This window comes from Chelonia mydas, chromosome 3 (assembly GCF_015237465.2).
Source record: "Chelonia mydas isolate rCheMyd1 chromosome 3, rCheMyd1.pri.v2, whole genome shotgun sequence".
NCBI lineage: Eukaryota > Metazoa > Chordata > Testudines > Cheloniidae > Chelonia > Chelonia mydas.
Window position 1 is genome coordinate 74,127,588 of NC_057851.1, and position 25,926 is coordinate 74,153,513.

At 38.4% G+C, this 25,926-nt stretch overlaps 1 protein-coding gene across 4 annotated transcripts in view; it reads right to left on the reverse strand.

The window, feature by feature from the left end:
- The window catches only part of ASCC3 (activating signal cointegrator 1 complex subunit 3), a 530,489-nt gene that overhangs the window by 347,555 nt on the left and 157,008 nt on the right, over window positions 1-25,926 (reverse strand). The window lies entirely within an intron of this gene.

Here is a 25,926-nt window from a genome sequence, read left to right on the forward strand (position 1 = left end):
AAAGACACCCCCCCCCCCCAAGCTTATTCTTACCAGCTTAGGTAAAAAACTTCCCAAGGTACAAACTTTGCCTTGTCCTTGAACAGTATGCTGCCACCACCAAGCGTGTTAAACAAAGAACAGGGAAAGAGACCACTTGGAGACGTCTTCCCCCAAAATATCCCCCCAAGCCCTACTCAGCCCCCTTTCCTGGAGAGGCTTGAGAATAATATCCTAACCAATTGGTTCCAAAATCATCAAAAGACCCAAACCCCTGGATCTTGGAACAACGGAAAAATCAGTCAGGTTCTTAAAAGAAGGATTTTTTTCTTTTTTCTTTTTTTTTTTTTTTTTTATTAAAGAAAGGTAAAAATCATCTTTGTAAAATCAGGATGCAAAATACTTTACAGGGTATTCAGATTCAAACCACAGAGGAGTCCCCTCTGGTCAAAACCTTAAAGTTACAGAAAACAGGAATAAACCTCCCTCTTAACACAGGGAAAATTCACATAAAACAAAAGATAAACTAATCCGCCTTGCCTGGCTTACCTATACTGGTTGCAATATTGGAGACTTGGATTAGGATGGGTTGAAGAAGATGGATTTCTGTCTGGCCTCTCTCAGTCCCAAGAGAGAACAACCCCGTAAACAAAGAGCACAAACAAAAACCTTTCCCCGTCCCAAGATTTGAAAGTATCTTGTCCCTTTATTGGTCCTTTGGGTCAGGTACCAGCCAGGTTAGCTGAGCTTCTTAACCCTTTACAGGTTACAGGATGTTGCCTCTGGCCAGGAGGGATTTTATAGCACTGTATACAGAAAAGAGGTTACCCTTCCCTTTATATTTATGACATATACAAAGGCTATAAATGAAAAGGGAGAAATGTAAAAAATTAACTAACCAAAAAGTATATTTTGCAGGCTCATTGCACTAATGAGGCCAACGGAAAGGCCAGAATGAACAGGAAGGTTCGTCATGTGCAGACAAATGGCCTAACAGAAGTCAAGTGCAAGCTACAGCCATGCAGCTAGGTAAAAATTCACAGAAAGAGCCAATAGGCTAATGAGAAAACTGATGGCCATACATTTATGGCCTGATCTTCCTTCCACGGAAACCAATGGAAGGTTTGCCTTTGAATTCTACGTGATCAGGAGTCAAAGAGGGAGAGTAGATTAACTACATGAAGACTAAAAACAGCAGCAATTTTGAATAGGAACTTGCGTTAGGTAGGAAAGCATTAACATAACAGATGTTGAAATCATATAGTGTTGCTTTCCGGAATCAAGAGAGAGTGGTCTGAGTACTATATTTTAAGATATATGGGGTGAAATCCTATCATTACGGAGATCGATGGGCAAATCTCACAATATATAGAAAAACGTACGATTTCATTTCATGTCTCCCTGGTCTATTTTGGATCAACAGCTAACCCGCAGTTTATGACACTGAGGCCAAAGTAAAGATCAAGGTTTGGATCATATTAAAGAAGTTCTGTATTAAAATCACAAATGAGTTTGATTCCCCATAGTTTAAATTCCAGGGCATTACTAATTAAGAGGTCTCTTGGTTTTTGGTACTGTGAAACTTGCAAGCTGCTAATTGTGTCAGCACATTCTAAGACAGAGTCTGTTCTCAAAGCAATACACAGAGAGAGAGAGACTCAAAGCAATACTCTAACAACAGAAACAGCACCCAGAGACTCCCTGCCCTTTTGTTGTATTAACAATTGTGATTAAAATAGAGATAGAGGATGTATGTGGATGGATGCTTGGTGTGGATAATAACTGAATGATCAGGGAGGTGCCAGCCTAAGAATCCAGTGTCCATCGGCTGAAGAAGGCGTCAAGTGGAAATAACCAGAGGACCCCGGGAGGGCAGACTGGAATCCACCCAACAGCCTCAAGAATGGGAGAACCAAAGAACAAGATAACATCTGGCAGCACGGAGCCGTCAGGAATGTGCTATCTGCTGATTGATTCAGCAACAGCATGATGAAGCAATTCCCATAGACTGACATAGGAAGAAATTCCTATAAAAATAGACTCTAAAAAGTGAGAACTTTGGGGTCTGATTCTGCAAAGCAACTTCCAGGAGCATCAGATGAGCATCTGACAAGGCCCTGCTCCCTCCTCATGTCCAGGCCACCGGCTTGGCATGAGCAACTCTAAGGCTGGTAACTATGATAACCTTGCAGAACCTGTGTGTGTGTGTTTGTATGAATGAATGTGTGAATAAATACGAGATTGAATGGAATGTTATAACTATAACTAACTGCTTACTATGATTCTTTCTGTATTCACAATAAATGTGGTATTTTGCCTTTTTCCCTTTAATAAGATCCTGCTGGTTTTTATTTTATTGGTATAACACATTTTGAATCAACAGCTAACCCGCAGTTTAATGACACTGAGGCCAAAGTAAAGATCAAGGTTATGGTAATGACAGAGGATTTAATGACATATGCTTTTGAGGCTTTCAAGACTAAGTTATCACCTCGCCAGAATATTACACTTAACCTGAGGAGTTAGATGGAAGATTGAGGACTCAGAGTTAGTAGTTAACTTTCAGTGATGGATAAACAACCCACTGTGAAGATTCCTGATGTAACAGTGTCATAAAAATAAAGGGAAGGGTAACCACCTGTCTGTATATAGTACTATAAAATCCCTCCTGGCCAGAGGCACAAAAACCTCTTACCTGTAAAGGGTTAAAAAGCTCAAGTCACCTGGCAGGCACCTGACCAAAAGGACTAATAAGGGGACAAGATACTTTCAAATCTGCGGGCAGAGGGGAGGGGGGAGGCTTTGTCTGTTCCGTGTGGCTTTTGCCAGAAACAGAACAAGAAAGCAAGCACTCCAACTCCTTAGTAAGTATTTAGCAAGGAAATGTGTTAGATTATCTTTTGTTTTGGCTTGTGATTTTCTCTGTGCTGAGAGGAAGGTATATTCCTGGTTTTTCTTTTTGTAACTTTAAGGTTTTGCCTAGAGGGAAATTCTCTGTGTTTTGAGTCTAATTGCCCTGTGAGATTATCTCCCATTCTAATTTCACAGAGGTGCTTCTTTTACCTTTTTCCTTTCTAATAAAGTTCTGGGTATTTTTAGAATCTGATTGGGTTTTTTTAGTGTCCTAAAAAAACCAACGCTGGTCTGTGCTCATCTTGTTTATTCTCAAGCCTCCCCAGGAAAGGGAGGGTGTTGGGCTTGGGGGGATATTTTGAGGGAATAGGACTCCAAGTGGTCCTTTCCCTGATTCTTTGTTAAATTACGTGGTGGCAGCATTTACCTAATCCAAGGTACAAGGGAGAATTTGTGCCTTGGGGAAGTTTTAACCTAAGATGGTAGAAATAAGCTTAAGGGATCTTTCATGCGGGTCCCCACATCTGTACCCTAAAGTTCAGAGTGGGGAGGGAAGCTTAACAAACAGAGATGGATATTACTATACCATGGGAATCTACTAATAACCCATTAAATCTGCCAACCATAATCAGTAGCAGAGCTAATGATGAACCACATTATCCAGGAAGTTAGTCCAGCAAACTAGTGACAGTCACCAGACACTTAGAAGCAGCATTTCCTTGAGGTGGTAAACAAATGTTTGGCTTAATTGGCTTCAGCTTTATATTTATTTGGTCTAGACCATTATTCAGAGAAACCAACTGGTAATAGAGACAAAACAAGGAAGATAGCCTCTCTCTTCTAAGTAATGAATGAAAATAAAAAAAACAAGTGAAATTTTCTTGTTCTTGAAAACCTGGTGCTCTCATTGGCTATGCTGCCTCCTCCACTACAGTTGAAAAGTTGCCAAATAATAAAAATGGTGTTGCTCCATTACACAAGGAGACATAACTTGGGAATCCTGGACTGTTGATCTAAAGCCCAATAGCTACATAGGGATCTCATGTACCCAGTTCCAGATGGATTAGAGATGTGACTGTAGATCTATTAACATGCAGATGCACCAATCAGTCCACTCTGTGTAGGGGAAAACACAGGTACTGAACACATGAAGCTGTAATAGCAGCTGTAGAGCAGTTCCACTAGTGCTTCATAGTTGGGAGTGGAAGAACCACCCCTCTACGCTAAACCTTGCCAGCGCATTTGGCACAGAGGGTAGAATTTCCTATTAACATGAATGTATAAAGAAGTTGTTTGATACCAGAAAAACGCCATAGTCCTGGCTATAAAATTATTTTCTCTATTTGACTGAAATAAATTGCAGTTCTGTACAGGCCATGTGTAAAGAATTCCATGATGTCTAGATGACAGATATATAACACGATCAATTCAAAACTCTCAATCAACAGATTTTTTTAATTTAGATAAATTTATGTTTTATGTCAATTGTATGTTTAACATTTCAGATAGTCATACATTAAAAACAACCAAGGTATAACTTACAAAGTAGAGCAAAATCCTACACAGGAGGATTCACAATTTCATATTGATAAGAGACAGATAAAATGGATTACAAAATTCCCCTAGAAATTCTAGGTATTCCATTTAAACTTGATATAGTGGACTGTGACAATCATAATAAACTGGAATTAAATCAAATGCAGACAATCAGGTGGATAATTCCTTTTCTCACGTGCAGTGAAAGCATTAAAGCTGTGCTTCTTAATAGAAGAACATAATGTTGTATATACAACCTAGTTACATGAACTCTAAGGAGCAACTATGCAGAGCAACAGGCACTAGGGTCATATTTACTGTTGTGAAAAGTAATATCATAAGCACACCTGCTCCATATATTTTTCTGGGGTAAAAACAGTCTGTTTGGAGTTAGTACAAATCACATGTTAACAGCCAGGGCTACAGATGAAAGAGAACAGCTTGCATGCTTCATTAAGTTCAGCTCTTATATTGTAAAAATATATAATTAGTTACACAACCTGTAAGTTTAAATAAAGATTTAAATGTTTTAAACAGGAGCTTGAATTCCAAATGTTACCTTACTTTTTTTTTTCTTTTTGCTGTCAATTGCTTCACTAATTATGGTTATACTAAGCTCAGATATACCACTGTCAGCTCTGATTGATGCCAATACCCCTTTAATCAGATCTGACAACTTTCAGCTAGTGTCTGTCTCTTGGGGCACAACCAACCAACCTGTTCACTTTAATGTCTTCCCTATGCTCCTTTTTTCTCCCTTTTGCTGCCCCCTCTTCTACAGAATAAATGTATACTGCAATAGCAATAACATTCAAATACATAAATAAATGTTAATGTACATAATTATGCACTTTGAAGCATGTTCATGATTGTATTTGGGTCAAGAATGACAACTTCCATTTACTGGATAAGCATTTACTATTAACAGTAAAGATTTCAAGTACAAGGGTATTTGCTGGGAAATCTACTGGCATTTGTGCGAAACTTCTAATATGATCATTTGCCCTTTATCTCGGACCATGTTAAAAAGAAGTTGTTTCAGATGTGACAAAGTTCCTCCTCTACCTTGGTGGGTCTTGCGCTTATTGGCGGATTTGCTCACCTCGGAGATTCACAGCAGCCCTCAGTTTGGCTGTTTTCATGAACCCACAGTCCAGGTCAACTTCTCCTGTGTCTGACCAGGAGTTGGGAGGTTTGCGGGGAACCTGGGCCCGCCCTCTACTCCGGGTTCCAGCCCAGGACCCTGTGGAATGCAGCTGTCTAGAGTGCCTCCTGGAACAGCTGTGCGACAGCTACAACTCCCTGGGCTACTTCCCCATGGCCTCCTCCCAACACCTTCTTTATCCTCACCATAGGACCTTCCTCCTGGTGTCTGATAATGCTTCTACTCCTCAGTCCTCCAACAGTACACATTCTCACTCTCAGCTCCTAGCGCCTCTTGCTCCCAGCTCCTCACACGCGCACCACAAACTGAAGTGAGCTCCTTTTTAAACCCTTTTTAAAGTCCTGATTAGCCTGCCTTAATTGATTCTAGCGGCTTCTTGATTGGCTGCAGGTGTTCTAATCAGCCTGTCTGTCCTAATTGTTTCCAGAAGGTTCCTGATTGTTCTGGAACCTTCCCTGTTACCTTACCCGGGAAAAGGGACCTACTTAACCTGGGGCTAATATATCTGCCTTCTATCACTCTCCTGTAGCCATCCGGCCCAATCCTGTCACATGAGTAATTTTTCCTTTCCTATAATTATCTTTCCTGTACATTCAATAATAAGGGGCTGTTTTAATTAGCAATAACGCAAAAGACAAAAAGCACTATGAAAATGCCTTTTTTCCTTAATTGAATATAAGTGGAATGGCAATTTTTGTACCTTTTGAGATAATAGGGACTGTCTCAAAAGGTACAAAATGGCCAACAATGACTTCTAATAGTTATTCAACTGTGTAATTTAATATACAAATAAAAGTCCCACTAGAAGATTATGTAGTTTGCTACGTAATTTTAAATATTTGTTTACGGGCATCTCTCCAGGACTCATCACAATAGCATCTGGGAGTATGTCTACACTGCGTCTGGGAGCAATCCTCTCATCCCAGGTAGACAGAGTCAGGCTAGCAGGGCTTGAGCTAGTGCATTAAAAGTACCAGTGTGGATGCTGTAGAGACTGGGGCTAGCCACCTGATCTCAAACCCAGCAGGTTGAGTTGGCTTGAGAGTTTGCGTTTCTACGTCCACACTGCTCTTTTTAGTATGTTAGCTCGAGTCCAGCTAGTGTGAGTCTGTCTACTTAGGCTGGGAGACTCATTCCCAGCTGAAGTATAGAGATACCCTGTGTTCCTGAGTATCTATAATTAGCCATTAATGTTAAGTCCAAGCATCCTTAATTAGTTGCCATTTTTTAAAATTTATGCCAGAAAGAAATATGGGTTCAGTCAGAGCAAGTTGGTACTAAAACAAGCTTAAAATCTCTCTCAAATTGCTTCAGGACATCACTACACTGCAATGCCACCCCAAAATATAGTGGGATCCCATTCTCTAGAATGGGAGTATCCAACTTTTTCCTCAGTTATCCAGGAATTGCTCTTAGAACACAGGGCTGTTTTTGGCTAGCTGTTCCTCTTGTGTCCTGCCCTGCAAACCATACTCCTGGGATAGGGTCCTGCAACATCGGTTTTTCTAAGTTAGTTTCACAATACAATTACTTTGGAATGCCACATTGTAATTATAACTAAGGAGGGCTGCTGTTATCCCATAGGTTGAACAGGGGTGGAGTGAAGGGGAAGAACAGACATTACATTAAGAGACCTAATCATTCTACTTATTCACAAAACCACAATACAAGCTATATATTAATCTGCACTCTAGAGAAAGTTATATATTCAAGTCATCTTGCTAATGGGAAATAGTGAACCTACAGTACAGTACAACTCATAACTGGGAGACTATAAGCCTAAATGTTACTAGAAAGTATCCGGAGACCAACACGGCTACACCACCACTGCATACCAGAGAATTAGTAATTTGCATTCCTGCAGGATTTGCTACCTGACCATAGCAAACATTTATTATGCAACCTTAAATTGCAATTTAATTGCAGTATTCACAATTAAGACCACCAATTAATTAAACATTTAATCGATGAGTGTTCACAAATTATTGTTTGGTTGGGTTAAAATCTCTCTGAAAATAAGGTACTATTTCTAATAACCTCTCAAATGTAAATTCTAAGCATGCTTATTTCAGTCAAACATGAAATAAATTAACATTAATGCATGTTTATATTTTTACATAGATATAATTACTGAACTAGCCTGTAAATATTGTGATTTCTATAATGATTCTTAAGGACTTTCACTGTGATGCAGCTGTGGAATCAGAATACACTTTATATCTATAATCTACAAAATAAATTGGAATTATGTACAGACATTTATCTGTAGTCTTATTTAAGGTAAAGTTATTCCTTTTCCATAAATAATCATATTAAATGCTAAATAAAAAATACACTAATTGTGGAAAAAAGCAAAGTAACTTAGAGAATGTAACCTATAAACTGCTTTAATATTATTTCTTAATTTAAGTCTGTGAAAGATGGCCACACACATAACAGGTCAGAAAATGTTAAATAAATCTGGTGAAGAGCCAGAAAAAGCAAATACTAACAGAACATGTTTCCTCTCCACCCCATTCAAATAAGCCATCTTTCTTCAGAGGAATATTCTAACTCAGCAGGCACAGATGTTATTCTGCAATTTTTACAGCTAAATCAAGGATAATTGGACTTGTGAGTACCTTTAAATTGTACTCTGGGAAAAGGGTCTAGCTTAATGCATCATTTGCATTAACTATAAAGACTGCTTTTTTATCCTTTAAAATTTATAGTGCTTTTTTTTTGTATGTGAGGAAGCACAAAACAGTTATACAGTAGTTTTATAGACATATATGGACTTCTTTGCACAGAACATTTTAAGTTATTTTATGAGAGACCATTAAACCTTGCAAAAGTAAAAAATAATCAGTAACCAACACCAGGGGATCTACAGTGCTACAACTATTTTTCAACTAAGTGATCAATAAAAGTAATGAGACATTCTTCAAAAGGGGACTCTCTTATTAGTTTTCTTAATAATATGCCTTCTATGCAGACAAACAGCTTTCTTTGGCATCAAAATATTTGTTTTATATTTGGTGCTTTAAATAAGTTGCTTGATCTCATTAACTATATGCCTATGAGCAACATCATTTCATAAGACTACTTATTCAAGCCTCAATCTATTAGCATTTTATATAAGAATTCTAAATCTTTTTAGATAGTCTTCTTTTGAGAAACTCAGGAACTACTTATTCACTTCTCTTACTGCAGCTTTGTATTAATGTTTAAAAAAGCTTAACATTAAGATTTCCAGCCTTGATCTTAAATTAGAAAATATAAAATCACAGCTGTATTTTCCCCCACACCCTCTCCACTATCACTGGTTTTGGCTAGAATTTTTAATGTATTTCATAAAGTATCTTCTGCAAACACAAAACAGACCCAAAATTAAGGAACTTCTCCACATGCAGGATGGTGTCTAAATTAATTTGTATTGTTCATCATTTATTGCTACACAGTAGTCAACACCGTATGCAATTTAACTAGAGAAGGCAAAAATCTAAAACTGGAAAGACAGGTATAAATACCAATGTTGAACAACATGATTAACACTAATAGTTGACAGAATTGTTGAGTTTTCTTGAAACCCAAAAGCTTTGGTGTTTGCCATCTAGATTTAAAATAAATATAATACTGAAGTGACGTATTAAACTGTAATTGAATTGATTAGCATTGCATCATCCTTCACTGAAGTATGAAGCATATGGACAGCACTGTAGTGAGGTGTATAACTATATTTTATTCTAGTTGCCCTAAGTAATGCATGCCTGAATCACAAATCTGACCACGCAGATTTTCACAAAATGCAGAAATGTAAAATATATCCTTCCATACGGATATATTTCTTGTGTCATTCTTTAGAATACAATTGGTTTAAAATAATATGTAACTTGTTTAAATTTCCAATGACTCAGAGAGAACTACTGGCCACTAAATTGTGGATTATTTCACATGGAAGCTATAGACATACATTTATAAAGCATAAATGTCATTTCCTGAAGCAAAGCAAGCGGCAAGTAAGGCATTCCCAATGTCTGAACAAAATAGTGTTGTATGGGCTATTCTTTTAACAATCACTCTATATACATAAAAGGAATATATTAAGGAAGCTACCAGCAGAAACTTTTAAATATACACTGTAGTATTACAGGTGTAATATTGGGACGATGGTATTTATGTTTAGGTACATGGTTAAGGGGTAATTTTCTATTATTTTCTAGTAAACAAAGTAATGAAAAAAGAAAAGGAGTACTTGTGGCACCTTAGAGACTAACCAGTTTATTTGAGCATGAGCTTTCGTGAGCTACAGCTCACTTCATCGGATGCATCCGATGAAGTGAGCTGTAGCTCACGAAAGCTCATGCTCAAATAAACTGGTTAGTCTCTAAGGTGCCACAAGTACTCCTTTTCTTTTTACGAATACAGACTAACACGGCTGTTACTCTGAAAGTAATGAAAGTCGCTGAGACAGACCTAATGCTAAAAACTCAACAGCCATTTACCGAAAATACTACAAAGCAATAAGGTTATAAGAATTTTTAATATTATATTAGAAACCATACCATGATAAAGGTTTCTTTTCTAAATGTTCTTCCCTTGAGAGGGTTCAACCCATTTTTTTGGTGTGGGTGTTTTTTTTATGTATGTATGTTTGGGGTTTTTTTGCATTTCCCAGTTATATTCACCTTGGGCAACATAGCTAGGAAATATATGTAAACAAGTGTAAAGCCAAACAACAATAGATTGCCAAGGGCATGTTTCACATAGGAATACTTGATCAAGAAAGTAGCAAGAGCAGCAAAGCAGTGACGCATTTATCATCAGTACAGCTTCAATATAAAGCAGGGGTGGCCAGCCTCCAGAAGGAACCAGAATTTACCAATGTACATTGCCAAAGAGCCACAGTAATAAGTCAGCAGCCCCTCATCAATCCCCCACCCCGCTCCTCCCACCCACCGGCAGTCGCACCGATCAGCGCCTCCCTCTCCCTCCCCCACCTCCTGGTCAGCTGTTTCGCAGGAGGCTCGGGGGGGGGGGGGGGGGGAGGAGAGCGAGGACACGGAAAACTCAGGGGAGGGGATGGGAAGGGATGGAGTGGTGGAAAGCCTGTGGCAGAGCCAGGGTTGAACAGTGAGCACCCCCCAGCACATTGGAAAGTTGGCGCCTGTAGCTCCAGCCCCAGAGTCAGCGCCTATACAAGGAGCTGCATATTAACTTCGGAAGAGCCACAGGTTGGCTACCCCTGACAAAGTTCAATTCTGGGGCAGGGGGTTAATCATCTAAAATTCTTCTCTTCTTGAATAGCAGATATGCAGTAAACAGCAGCACTAAATAAGTTCACGTCTCCCCTTAAGAAGTTATGTCAACCCCACTACTTTGCTCAAGGGTGTGAAAAATCCACACCACCCGAATGATGTGGTTAAGCCAACCTAACCCCTGGTGAGGACAGCGCCAGATTGATGGAACCTAGCTACCACCTCTCGGGGAGGTGGATTAAATACATTGATGGGAGAATCTCTCCCCTTGCTGTAGTGAATGTATACACTGAAGTGCTGTCGCTGTACTGCTACAGTGTTTCTAATGAAGACATGGCCTAAGTTAGCAGACTTTGGGAAGGTTCAAAGAATAGGTTGAATGGGCGGTTTAGCTTTGTACCCATTGGTAAGACGCTAAAGTACAATCCAGGTCAGTAATGATCAAAAGTAATTTAAAACTTATTCATTAGCTATATGAAATGAATTGATCGCCTCAGTCTGACTCACTATGGACAAATATTTTCCTCCTGAAAGCCACCACCATGCTAGGAATCACTTTGTGTCCTGCAGTTTTAGATGAGAGGACAAAGATGATAATGTTGGTCATAGGCATTTAACTATCCCTCTTTCTACCTCAGCTTAATGATCCCTCTAGATAAATGTGGGGACATACTGGGAGGGCAATGTGAGGAAGCTAATTAGTCTGTCACTATTTTGTGGGGGCTATTCAGTCTTCAAGTCCTCTCAATAAAGCATTAAGCTTTTTAAAGAGCATATGATCTCCTTTTAGAAACACTATATAAAACATAGACCAGACCAGTATTCAGTATAATGGATCGCTACTCATTAGGCAGGTGAGGTGTTATGAATGTTATTTATCTCACTGGTCACCTTTGTGCTATCCGCTGTTTGTTGTGTCCACCTGTTATCTCACCTTACAGTTAGATTGTAAGCTCTTCAGGGCAGGGACAGTCTCTGCATTATATGTCTGCACAGTGCAGTTGCAGTCGCTAGTTTCTACCACAATGCGAATAAAAAACAATAAATGGATATAAATTTTGAGTTCAGGATTGAACCATGTGTGGCCACACTTGGTCAAATAGACAGTCATGAAACAACCCTGAGCGACGTAGCTGGGTCGAACTAACTTCTTAAGAGGAGACCTGGCTTTATTTTGTGCTGCCTTTTACTACATACCTGCTATTCAAGAAGAGAAGAATTTTAGATGATTACACCCCCCAAAAAAAATTAAACTTTATTTCTTTATACTGAAGCCATATTGATGATAAATGCATCACTGCTTTGCTGCTCTTGCTACTTCCTTGATCAAGTATGCCTGTCTTAAACATGCCTTTGAATAGTCTACTGTTGTTTAGCTTTACGCTTGCCTACATATATTTCCTAGCTACATTACCCACGCTGAGTACCTTTGGAAAGAAAAAAGAAAAAATTAAAAAAAAAAAAAATCCCACAACACAACACATTTAAACAAGTGTTTCTGTGACATAGGTAAAATCTGAAAATAGCGAAGGAAAGTCCTTTCAGGATTGAGAGAATCTCCAAAGATAACCAAAAACATAATTCTAACCCTAGCATTAAGGATTTAAAGTATAAGCCATTATGCAATCATGGTACACCATGTCATATTCAAACTGCAGATTTACTAAGCTAATACCAATATATTTTTACATTCTTAGAATGAAAAAGGGCCTTCATTACGTACTATAACTTCTCAAACGAAATACACCCCATTGTAGTTTGGTCAAACTAGGTTTCTTCCTAAAATCTTACAATGAATATTAGTTTTCATTCAAATGCAAGCTGTCCCAGTTTTTAACTGAAAGAAATCTGTTCTACGTATTTTTTTTTCCTTAAGTAAAGTTGATTCTCCAAGATATTTCTACAGTTGGGAGAAAACTAAAAAAAAAGTTGTGTGAATATTAATTTGAATTTCAACACAAATTCAACACACTTTTGTGGTGTGCATTCCATTTTTATTTCCTTTCTGCAAATATCCTAGCATGAATTTATTAACAGGAGTATTCACTAAAAATGAATTTTAAAGAAATATTGCAGAATATGAATAGAAAAATGCCTATATTCTCACCAGACCCTGGACTCTAACAGTTAAGCTCGTTTAATATTCAAAATGAACTCTTTGCAAGCAAGTTAAATATAACAAATTGTTTCAAGAAATTATTTTGCAGTTTTTTATAGCAAATTAATTTGAGAAAATTACCATCTGTTCACAGTTGACACTAAGAATAAAAGGCAAGAATCATTAAAATATGCATTATAAAATTATTCACTGATTTTCAATAAATACTTTATCTTGTATATCTTAGATTTCCCATCTGAAGGATTAAGAAAGCTCTTTGTTTCACCTGCAGGTGACACTGTTGGGCTTATCCACACAACCAAAAAGCCACAAGCAGTAAATATTTCCTCTCAATATGTTCAGCTGCAGTCTGGATCGATCATGTATCCCAAACACAATTATTTTCTTTATATTTGTACATTAGTTCTTTAAAGTTCCACGGTAATATCCAGCCTCTGCAGAGACAGTGACTAATATAAAGGCTTCAAGTTTAGATATATTAAAAACTGAATTTATTCAGATAAAGTTTAAAATAAATGAAAAAAGGTGCACACTGTAGAAAAACACATATACATATATACATATATATATATATATATATATATATATTCAGAGCAATGGTTATTCACCCAAACTGAACTTATGCATAGTTTGATTTTAGTGTTGAAATAAAATACATGACAGAGATTATAGACATTTATTAATAAAAATTAGATTGAGACTTCATTTTCAGACAGGTTTAGAAAAACTTTCAGGAAACAAGAATAGTCAGGTGTGAACAAATTTACTTCCAATAAACAAGAATGCACAACAAAGTATGCAATTAAAGACAATCCTATACAATTTAACTATAGAAATTGAGTGGAAGAAGTTTGTTGCTGTACAAAATTACTATAATTTTACTTGGCATCATTTCAACTGAATTTTTCTTCAGAAACAAAGCAATAAATTAACTCTGTCCTCCCCTTCCTGGGCAAATTGAGAAAATCCAGATAAAAAGATCTGAGTAGCTCAAACACAGAATGTTAAATACCAATTTTAATAGTGTATTTTCTCAGACTATGGACATCTATTATTAAAGGCAAAGTAGATAACTTGTCTACTGTATATGAATGTTTCATGAAGTCTTAGGCAAAACAGCACACACTGTAATATTAATAAACCATGACCTCACTGTTTGAAAGAGAAATCAATTCACATATAAAATTCAAATGTATGTTTAGTAGCAGTTAGCAAACAAGGGAGCTACTTGTACTGGATTTGATTCATGCTTTTATAAAATTAGAGATTAATACAGGCCACAGAAAGTATCCCCAATTCCTAATGTGGAGACTAATGCTTCTGATTCAAATTATTGCCTTTTGATCTTGCATCGGTACAGTAAAAGCTGCTTTATCCAGCACTTCACCAACCGGAAAGCTCTATAAACTGGCATTTCTGATCTTCATTGAAATTCTGGTTTATAGTCCGGTGGGCGCAGAGCCAGCAGGGGGTTGGGGCATGGAAGGGGGTGCGGGGCTAGGGCTCAAGCTCAGGGAGGGAGTTTGGGTGCGGGAGGAGACTCAGGGCAGCAGGCTGGGGCATGGGAGGGGGTGTGGGGTGCCGGATCCAGGGGGTGCTCACCTCGCGTGGCTCCCTGCAAGCGGCTACCTGTCCCAGTTGCTCCTAGGCGGAGGCACAGCAGGCTCCTAATATCTGATCTCAAGAGTGACCAAGCGGTCGCCTTATCTTTTTATAGAAAAGATGCTTTAATAAGTAAGGAGGCAAAGGAATTTGATACAGAATCTGTAGATTTTTAAGTCTTACCTGTCTCAGAAGATATTCTAGATGGGCTGCTTTTCTAATGCATAGTTCTGCCCTAAAGGCAGAATGAAGAAATAACAGGGAACTAAGTTTTTGTTCTGTGGAGTGTAAATCCACCTGATACAAAGCAAAATCCATAAGAAAATGACACAGCATGAGATGGGGAAGACTTTGGATAACAGAAACGATATGGTATAAAGAGATTTTGATCTTCTTAAGGACAGGTATACATTTTAGAAAGTATCTCACAGCTCTGACCACCACATCAATCTTTTGGAACACTGTGTCTCATATGAAAGATAAAAGTTTTTAGTACTTCATTTAAAGGGAGGAAAAAAATCTGGTTTTAAAAAGATCATATCTTTTAACATTCAGAATAAAGGAAGTTTTCTTTCAGCATGATTATGCCACAGAGAAATGTTGTGGGAGAAGAAAAAATTCTTACTACTTTTATTAGCATTAGACTGTGATGCCCTTTGGTAAAGTTACATCTCCCAGTCCAAATGTTGATCAAAAGAGGAGATTCTGCTTCTGGAGCTCTGTGGCTGTGCAGTGCATTCACGTTAGTCACAATGGAAGAAATATTAGAAGTGTTACCTGGCTTTAACTCTTCTTTTCAAATGCAAAGCTGTGGAAGGGTAGCCACTGTGTGGTTCTCACCTGTGCCCCAAGAACCATTTCTGGTAGTCTGTAGAGAGCTGGTGGATCAGCTCATGGATTGTCTTCCTAGCTTCAGCTGCTTCACAGATGTCTAAAGTTTTCACTGTAGAAAGCCCAGTAAATGTAAAGCATGGGAAATAAGGAAGAGGAGCCTGTCTAAATGTCTCCTTTAGGGGATGCTGTAACATAAGGAGGAAACAAGGGGAAAAGGGAGTCACTCTGAGGGTATGTCTATACTGCAATTAAATGCCCATGGCTGACCCGTGTCAGCTGACTCAAGCTCATGGGGTTTGGGCTGTGGCACTGTAAAAATGTGTCAGACGTTTGGGCGGAAGCCCAGGGTCTGGGACCTTGTAAGGGAGTGGGGATGGGACTTCTACACTGGAATTTTACAGCCCCGCTGCCCAAGCTTGAGTCAATTCACACAGGCCAGAAGCAGCTGTTGAATTGAAGGGTAGACATACCCTTACAGTCTGGTGTCAGCAGCAAGACTAGTGCTTTCAACAAACCCTGAGACTTACCAGCTGGAAGATAAAGGAGTCACCATCAAGAAATGAATGTCCATTGGAGAAGGGGAACGCCAGATTCCGACACTACAGAGATGAGAGCTAAATAAATACCTAACAATCAGGCAGCAAAAGTAGGGAAGAAATGGACTAGTCAGCAATGGAGCATACAGAGAACAGAAGTGTACAACCCAATGTATTAAAGAGCCAACAGAACAACAAGTGACATTTTACCTAATATATTTTCAATGTATACAATTGCTGTAGTTGCCAAAAGGATATAGAGTACAAAGCTTCCACCAACCATGATAGTCAGTGAGGGAACCTGGACAAGACAGATCCCGAATACAATTTGATAAATACATGATTTTGATTCTCCCCTTTCTATTCCTAACAAAGAAACCCTGAGAAAAGAATTGTGTATCAAGTATTCTCAAACATAGAATCATATCAGAGATGGAAATTCATTAGCAAGGAAATGACTGATCTAATGTCTTTTTAAAAATCTGAGTTCTATAATATGGATGTTTCCCTACTGGCCAACAGGAAGTGGAATTTCACACTCACTGACCTCACCTAGGACACCAACTATACGGGGCTACTTAATACTGTGGTAATACAGCAACTCTGAAAACCTGTGCACTCCTCCTCATTATTGCTGCTTGATTCCTGCAATGGAAACCTCTGCATGCTTCATGCTATGACCAAAGCTCTGAGATGATCTACAAAAGGATGGAGCTGATCTACAAAAGGCAAGCAAACCTTCTCAGAATACAAGTATTCTCCAAACTATTATTTTTGTACTGTATCTGAATTAGTATATATTGGAAGCACTGCACTATATAAACCCTCCACCCTACCCCCAAATAATCCACATCACTTGCATAATTTTTCTAGAATAATCACATATTTTGAGTACCGTAGCTTAGTACATCTTTCTGACGTTAAGGAAAATAATGTATTACTAATGCACACTATCGTTTTCAAACCTCTAGAAGTTACTTAAAAACAAATTAGTCAATCAAGCAGAGACACTAGTCCTCAATCCAGACTGCTTGAGTAGTTACACAGTTGAGTAGATCCAGAAGTTGATGGGTATCCTTGTGCTGAATGGCTTAGTAACAATTCTGTCATTAATTTTTGCCACCTCTGAAGTTTAATAAAATATTTTTTTAAAAGCTATACTTCAAATTCAAATAATTCCTGAAGTCTGGATTTTTTTAAATTGTTTTTTATTTTATTTTTTTTAAAGAAACCCATTATTTGTGGGTTGAAACGAAGCATGAAGAATCTGAATGCAATGGTTAATGTTTTGAGAAATTTATATGACAAAAAATAATCAGAAAGTGCAATTTCCATTTCAACTACTAGAGTGTCACTACTCATCAATATACCACACACACCCACACCTTTTAATAGTAAGTCCATTCATGTAGTTAGTAGCATGGGTGTTCAACACAGTACACTGCCATCTAACTCATTGCAGAAACAAATGTACTGTCTCCATTTTCCATCTCCTACACAGAGAAAAATACAATTGGTTTCAAATTCTTACTAAATCTGTTTTATTAAGATCATGAGACTTGTACGTAATATGTAAAACACTGCAGATCTCAGACAAGAGAGACTGACACTGCAGACTTATAGCTCTCTCTGTTACTTCAAGTAGTTTTGGAGCTGATTAGTTTTATTTAGCAGGTGAGAATTTAAAAAGAGAAAGGCATTATTCCATTGTATTAGAATCAGATTTCAAAGGGGAATAAAGCCTTCATGACTCAATATTAGAGTCCATCAGCTGACAAAACCCATCAGGGTAATCATCCATATTTCTCAAAGATCCTGATGCCATTTGCCATCCTCAGTACCACTCACCCTATCAGCTCTGACACTCTTATAGTCTCTGCTTCACTTCTCACTTCTGCTTTGTCATCACAAGTACAATTAATCAACTAATCTTTAAGATGTCACTCTATTCAGTCCTCTAAGCTATTTTCTCTGCTCAAGAAAAATCATCTCTGCACCAATAACCAGACAATTATCTTTGCCCCTAAAAACCATACTTGCATAAATTCTGTTTTTATTTTTCAAAAGTGGCTTTTTGAAAAACAAATTGTTTATATCAGTATTGTATTACCTATGCTCTTCCGAGGAGGTGATTAATGTTCTTCTCTTTTCTAATTTTCAAGAAGAATCTCCCTTCCATTTCAAACTACACAATATTGAACTTTGTGGCATACATTGACAGTCATAATTGTTTTCATATATAGTTTTAATATGGCAATTATCCAAGTCATTTGTGTGTGTTTTGGCTATTTTACAGTTGCACAACAAAAATATTTCTCTTTCCATAAAAACTTTAAAAGCAAAGTGCTAGACCAAAAATGTCTTAATCCTTTTAAAACTAACTTCAACATAAACCTAATATTTACCTACTCATCTTTTCTACTATTTTGAGAAAAATAAAGAAGCGGTATACACTGTATGTAAGCATTGCAATGACACAGCTGCATCTGTTCTGAGGATAGTAGATTTCAGCTTATCCCAGTCAAAAAAAAAAATTAAAGAAAATGCTTTTCTTTAAAATGGTATGTATTGCAATTTTCAAGCTCCACACTGCTCGAAGTTAAACACATTTTGTTTACAAAAATTCATATAGCCAAGATGGCAAACTGTATGCTGCAGTTTCAAACTACCAAAGTCAAAGTTTCAGTGAAAATGATAATTTTAACTAACCAGTGCTGTTACAGCATCCATATTATAATTCCTCTGGAGAACAGCACATAAAAAAAGATTCTTGAATGATGTAATGTAAGTCCTTGACACTTTACCTTAAGGTGTTAGTCACAAGGAAAGCTTCTTAAACACAGGGTTACAAAAAATGCTTTGGCAGAGTATGCTCAGAAACTACATGACTTTTATATTGTAGAATGCTTGGGGGGTTGGTTTGTTTGTTTTATTTTATAACAGATAGTTGCAAGCAGAAGAAGTTTTAAAATCCTTTAATGTGTCCTATCCTTGCATTTCCTGATGATCAGCTCTGTTCCAGCAATAAAACCACTGAGGATAATATCTTCACAAAGGAAAATTTACAATATAACTCTAGGAAATTTAAGAAATCAGCTCAAAATATCATCATCATTTAGTTTTGGCAAGCAAGCAGAGAACAAACATGATAGTCAGTTGTCTTTGTGTGCTAGTAACAATGAAAGTGATTAAAATGACTTTTTTTTTCAGCAGGCTGCACTGAAACAAAATATGCAGGAGCATAAAACCAAAGAATTTCCCTATAACACAGACTGCTGCAAAACAAAAAAACATTTAAGTTGATTGTATTGAAATTTCTTGGAATTTTTCAGAGTAAGGGATCCTTAAAATTATTTGTATATCAAGCATGAAAGTATTTATGACATTCAATGTTGCCCTGTTAAATTTGCCAATACACTCCATAAAAATGGCATTTTTATATTGGGGGGAAGGAAGAGAGGGAATTATGTCAGTGCTGTTCTACTCCTGGGATGGGCCAGCACAAGGAAAGAACTGTGACTCCCAGGAAAGAATTAATCTGCTACTGGATCCATGCCAATAGTGAATTATTGCCACCTCTATGCCAGCAAGGCTCTGCTGGTTGGCACATTGGGAGGTTTACCCACTCACCACTCTGTCCCTTCCCTGTCTACCCATGCAAGAAGAGCCTATCAGTCACTATGGAGGCTGTGATCTGCAGTTTTTTTCCCCCCATTAGGTATGTGACAATATTCTCCTTAAGCAATTAGTCCTACAATGAAACACATAAAGCTGTTAGTTTTTAAGTACTGAGAAGTTAAAGTGTTGGACGCTAAAGAGAACTGTAAAACAGATCATTTTAAATAAAAAAACTTGCATCTTATAAGCTTTGTTTGTCAATCAAAAGACAAAGAAAACATCATACATTAAAAAACTACATTAAAAAAAAGTAAGGTTGCAAAGTCAAGCACTCAAAGTTAGAAAATGGAAGAATTACACAACATAAATTTGTCCCCCTTGTGTATATGCATTATGATATATTCATAAATTCCAAGGCCAGAAGTGACCCTTGTGATCATTTAGTCAGATCTCCTGTATATAATACAGGCCACCAACTCGTACCCCACATTGTGCTTTATCTGCTAGGATGCTGATCCATAAATACTCAAAACCATTTTCTTCTGAATTATAATTGACTTGGAAATAGGTAATACCTTTTTCTTTTGACAGAGTGCCACTTCCCCTTCCTAAAGAGGTTATAACCATTGATTTTAATATTCTAAATATGATAATCAACCCACCAGGTTTCAATAATTCCAACTAAATTGAATTTATGTTCATAAGTGAGCAATTCCAATTCCTCTTATTTGTTACCCACGCTCCTAGCATTGGTGTACAGGCAATTAAAGAATTTCTTGTGCTCATGTCCTTTGGTTCCTTGATTAATTTTGTCTCAGCATCTTGATTTTGTGCTGAATGCTCATATCTTCCCTCTTTTTACCCTCCCTTTCTGCTATTAGTTTAACACCTTCCTAATAATACGTGATGATGGAATTAAAGACTCCCTCCCCCCCACCACAGGAACACAGAATGTGCGAACTGATATTTTACAAAGTACAGCAAAAGGCTCATTCCTGACAAAAGGGCAACCCACTCTGACAAACTTCGAGTCCCTGCTTCAAAGCATGCTGAATGAAACAGAGGTAAGTTTTTTTTTTTAAACATGAACAAAAATGTATTTTTTCCATAATTAGTCCTAGAAAATGGCTGAACTACTTTTGCTGAAACTAAACTAAAACTAAACTAAATTAAGCCAAGCCTAATGTATTGCATAGAAAATGTTACCCCTAACTGTTAACGTTTGCAAAAAGAAAAGGAGTACTTGTGGCACCTTAGAGACTAACAAATTTATCTGAGCATAAGCTTTCGTGAGCTACAGCTCACTTCATCGGATGCATTCAGTGGAAAATACAGTGGGGAGATTTATATACACGGAGAACATGAAACAATGGGTGTTACCATACACACTGTAAGGAGAGTGATCAGGTAAGGTGACGTTCTTGTCAACTGCTGGAAATAGCCCACCTTGATTATCACTAACAAAAGGTTCCCCCCAGCTCTCCTGCTGGTAATAGCTCACCTTACCTGATCACTCTCCTTACAGTGTGTATGGGAACACCCATTGTTTCATGTTCTCTGTGTATATAAATGTCTCCACTGTATTTTCCACTGAATGCATCCAATGAAGTGAGCTGTAGCTCACGAAAGCTTATGCTCAAATAAATTGGTCAGTCTCTAAGGTGCCACAGGTACTCCTTTTCTTTTTGCGGACACAGACTAACACGGCTGTTACTCTGAAACCTGTTAACGTTTGGTAAACTTATAAGCAACTGAAATACTGCTTGCTCAGTGACATCAAGGTATTTAAATTCCCTCTTTTCTGACCATTTTCACATCACTTGCACGCTTTTAAGAAAAGATTACTGACATTTATAGATGTGGAAGGATGAAGTGGAAGTTCAAGGCAAATATCACTGCAAATTCCCACACCACAGAACGGGATCGGCAAGCTTTGGCACACGGCCTGTCAGGGAAAGCAGCTGGCGGGCCAGGACGGTCTGTTTACCTGCAGCATCCGCAGGTTCAGCCGATCGCAGCTCCCACTGGCCGTGGTTCACCGCTCCAGGCCAATGGGGGCTCTGGGAAGCGGTGGCCAGCACATTCCGAGGCCCGCGCCGCTTCTTGCATCCCTCGTTGGCCAGGGACAGCGAACCGCGGCCAGTGGGAGCTGCGATCAGCCCAACCTGTGGAGACTGCAGGTAAACAAACCATCCCGGCCCACCAGCAGCTTTCCCTGACAGGCTGCGTGCCAGAGGTTGATGATCCCCACCATAGAATTTAAAAAAAAAACAACACAATAATACATAGAGAAACATTGGTGATTTAGGTCCTTGGAAAATATGAAGTCTCATTCATTCTTACAACTACAATACCCACCTGCGGAAGTGAAGAAACAGACTGATAGAGCCAGAAGAGTTCCCAGAAGTCACCTACTACAGGACAGGCCTAACAAAGAAAATAACAGAACACCACTAGCCGTCACCTTCAGCCCCCAACTAAAACCCCTCCAACGCATAATCAAGGATCTACAACCTATCCTGAAGGATGACCCAGCACTCTCACAAATCTTGGGAGACAGGCCAGTCCTTGCCTACAGACAGCCCCCCAACCTGAAGCAAATACTCACCAGCAACCACATACCACACAACAGAACCACTAACCCAGGAACCTATCCTTGCAACAAAGCCCGTTGCCAACTGTGCCCACATATCTATTCAGGGGACACCATCACAGAGCCTAATAACATCAGCCACACTATCAGAGGCTCGTTCACCTGCACATCCACCAATGTGATATATGCCATCATGTGCCAGCAATGCCCCTCTGCCATGTACACTGGTCAAACTGGACAGTCTCTACGTAAAAGAATAAATGGACACAAATCAGATGTCAAGAATTATAACATTCATAAACCAGTCGGAGAACACTTCAATCTCTCTGGTCACTCGATCTCAGACCTAAAGGTTGAAATATTAAAACAAAAAAACTTCAAATCCAGACTCCAGCGAGAAACTGTTGAATTAGAATTCATTTGCAAATCGGATGCAATTAACTTATGCTTGAATACAGACTGGGAGTGGCTAAGTCATTATGCAAGGTAACCTATTTCCCCTTGTTTTTTCCTACCCCCCCACCCCCCTCAGACATTCGTGTTAAACCCTGGATTTGTGCTGGAAATGGCCCACCTTGATTATCATACATATTGTAAGGAGAGTGGTCACTTTAGATAAGCTATTACCAGCAGGAGAGTGGGGTGGGAGGAGGTATTTTTTCATGCTTTGTGTGTATATAAAAAGATCTTCTACACTTTCCACAGTATGCATCCGATGAAGTGAGCTGTAGCTCACGAAAGCTTATGCTCAAATAAATTGGTTAGTCTCTAAGGTGCCACAAGTACTCCTTTTCTTTTTGCGAATACAGACTAACAAGGCTGCTACTCTGAAACATTCCAGGAGCCATGATTTCCCACCAGTAGCAACAGCACAAATCCAACTGCACCAGTGTCTTATCCTTTTGAGGAGGTGAAACCCCATTTCTTGGGATTAAAATGAAATTGGGAAACATATGGGTATGAGAACTCTATGATTTAAAGCACAGAAGTCCATATGCGGAGCTAACACACACTTTTTACAGGTCCTTAATGAAATTTAAGAGTGTTCTAATTTCTCAGATTAAATGTGAATAAAAAGTAATGGCATACAAGAGGCTAAGTAGCCAAACAGTTTTGAGGAACCTTGCTATCTTATCTCATCTAAGACAATATTTTGGGGAAATTCTCCTATATATCCAGGCCACAGATGGACATTGGTCAAACACCATCAGATTGGTTAAATCCTAAACCAGGATGCAAGGTTTAAGCTTTCTGCTGTCACTTTGTCCCAGCTTTCTCTCCTTCCTATCCTTATTGTCTTCTATCTAAACGATTTCAAGCTTGGCCAGATTCTGTATTAGTTGAACTGCATGATCTTACCAACATAACAAGCACAGGCAGCCTTCCCCCAGCAAGAAGCAGTACCGGTGCTGGAAGGACACTAGACATTGCCCACCAGAGTTCAACCCAGAAAGCGCAAGCACCATGGGTTCAAGCAGCTGAAATGAATCTGTGCTAGTCTGAACTGTGTGTCCCATATCGTGCCTACAGCACTTGAATGAAGCAAGAATGAGCCAGGCAGAAGTTTTCCTTTCCTTTTATTATTTCATTCTCCCTCTTGTATACGTTTGTCATGTGTGTCTAAGGGGCAAGAAATGTCTTAAGAACTGAAGTTGAAATCCAACAGCAAAATGACTTCTTCCAAGGGGAACTTTTGCTACTAGTAAAAGACATTCTAAACAAAAAGGGGAAATCTCAAAATTAATTATTTCATTCCACTTTTGAGCCCCAAATGTTTTATTTTTCTGTTTTTTGTGGTGTTTAAAATAAATTCTATAAGTATGGCTGTGATAACCAAGCAAAAGTTCCTTTCCTCACAACTCTCAAACTACAATTAACACTTTAATTCAGCAGCTATAAAAAGATGACACCAACAACTCAGAGACTGACATACCATTCTCTAACAAGCCTTTTTCTGCAACAACCACCACCACCACCACCGATATGCATCACCAAATCTGTCAGCATACATAAATACAAGGGAAAGCCAGCAGAGGCATGTGCATTTTTGTGAATACACTAGTTGCACCTACCTTGGCAAATGTGGCCTTCACACTCAAAATAGCAAAATGACTTGATGGTTCTTGAAAAGTAAAGAAATTCCATGTTTCTACTGTGTGAACATGAAACCATCTTAAATGTGTTTTCCTGTTATTACCATGTCATAGATCTCCCTACTTATCTTTAAACAGCCAGCTCCTTTGCATATACAGCAATAAAACATCCTTAATAAAAGCACAATTCAGCATAAATGCAATTAAAGTGGAACCCACACATGTATCAAATCATATTATTCAATACTATCTCCCTCTAGGCATTAATATGCTTGGGGGCCAGGAAGCTATTTCTGTGATTCTCTAAAGGTTACAGCTGTCTACCACAGGCTAAGACATCATGCTAACAGAGCCATCTGTTTATAATACAAAATGCCAGCATACCCCAGCGTCACAAAAACATGTTATATCTCCTAGCCTAGTGATTTACAAACAAATCTGTACTAGTTCAAACCCATTTGCGTTCTCCATGGTCCAGGGGGTTTCAAAGATATTTGTAATTGTTTACTGTAAGACATTGGGCAGAACTATAAAGGATAGTTCTCTTCGGGGGGTTTTGATAAACCCTGTTCAAAGCTGTAGCATACATTCTTGTCAATTACATAAAACAAAAGCATTTTGAGGCTACTGTAAAGCCCAAATGAACAACACCCCATGATAGCCGATATCCCAATACCATCATTACGTATATATTCTGTAATATAAACATTAAGCAGCATGTACACGTTAAAAAATCCTACTACACTGCCATTTCCCCTTGGAGAGAGGATGAGGAAATAACAAATCACATGTAGCAGATGTTAGTTATGTCACTTAATGCACTACTGGTAGGCACTCATATACTATGGTGATAAAGGAACCTGTAAAGAATAGAATAGACTCAAAGCCACACTCAGTCAACTGTACACAAGAAAGGAACTTGTACTCCATAGCAGTCTGGACTTAAATTCTGTAGCAAGGTCCCTAAATTCTGCACTCTGGAGAAGCAAAATGGAAAAACTGCAAAGCTCTATTTCAACTAAAACCCCTGATTTTTAAAAAATTGAAATAATTACAAAAATGAGGAATAGAAACAGCACGGTAGTTTGTTATTATTTATTTTTCACAGTCATCACAGTCAGTTTCCAATGTGGCAAAGATTTCTGCATTGACAGTATACAACTGCATTGCAGAAGTTATACTGGGGAGAAGAGAGACCAGAAGTTTTGCAGGTGGATTGGAGCCAGGTGAAGTTTTGGGGGAATAAGGATAAAGTCCCTGAATGCAAAGACTTTGTACCAAGTTCCTTTAGGAATCTTTACATTAAGTGTAAGGAAAGGGCATCTGTAGAAACTTTAGGATGTTCAGATTCCCAGAGTTCTTGAACTGGATACTTTCTTTGTAACCTTTTCCATTGTTTGGAGGACACTACTGAGGTGGATCTTTTGCTAGAAGCAAACAGAATTTGGAACATCTCCTGAAAATAGACTGCTTCAATTATTATTAACTCTCTTACAAGATCCAAGCAGCAAAGTTGTAGCCGTGTTAGTCCCAAGATCTGAGAGAGAGAAGGTGGGGGAAGTAATATCCTTTATTGAACCAACTTCTGTTCCTGAGAGAGACAAGCTTTCAAGCCACACAGAGCTCTTCTTCAGGTCAGGGAAAGAAACTCCCAGTGTCACAGCAAAATGCAAGGTGGAACAGATGGTTTAGCAGAAGTACTTAGCACATATTATAAAGGACTATTCAAGGAAGAAGAAAAGGAGTACTTGTGGCACCTTA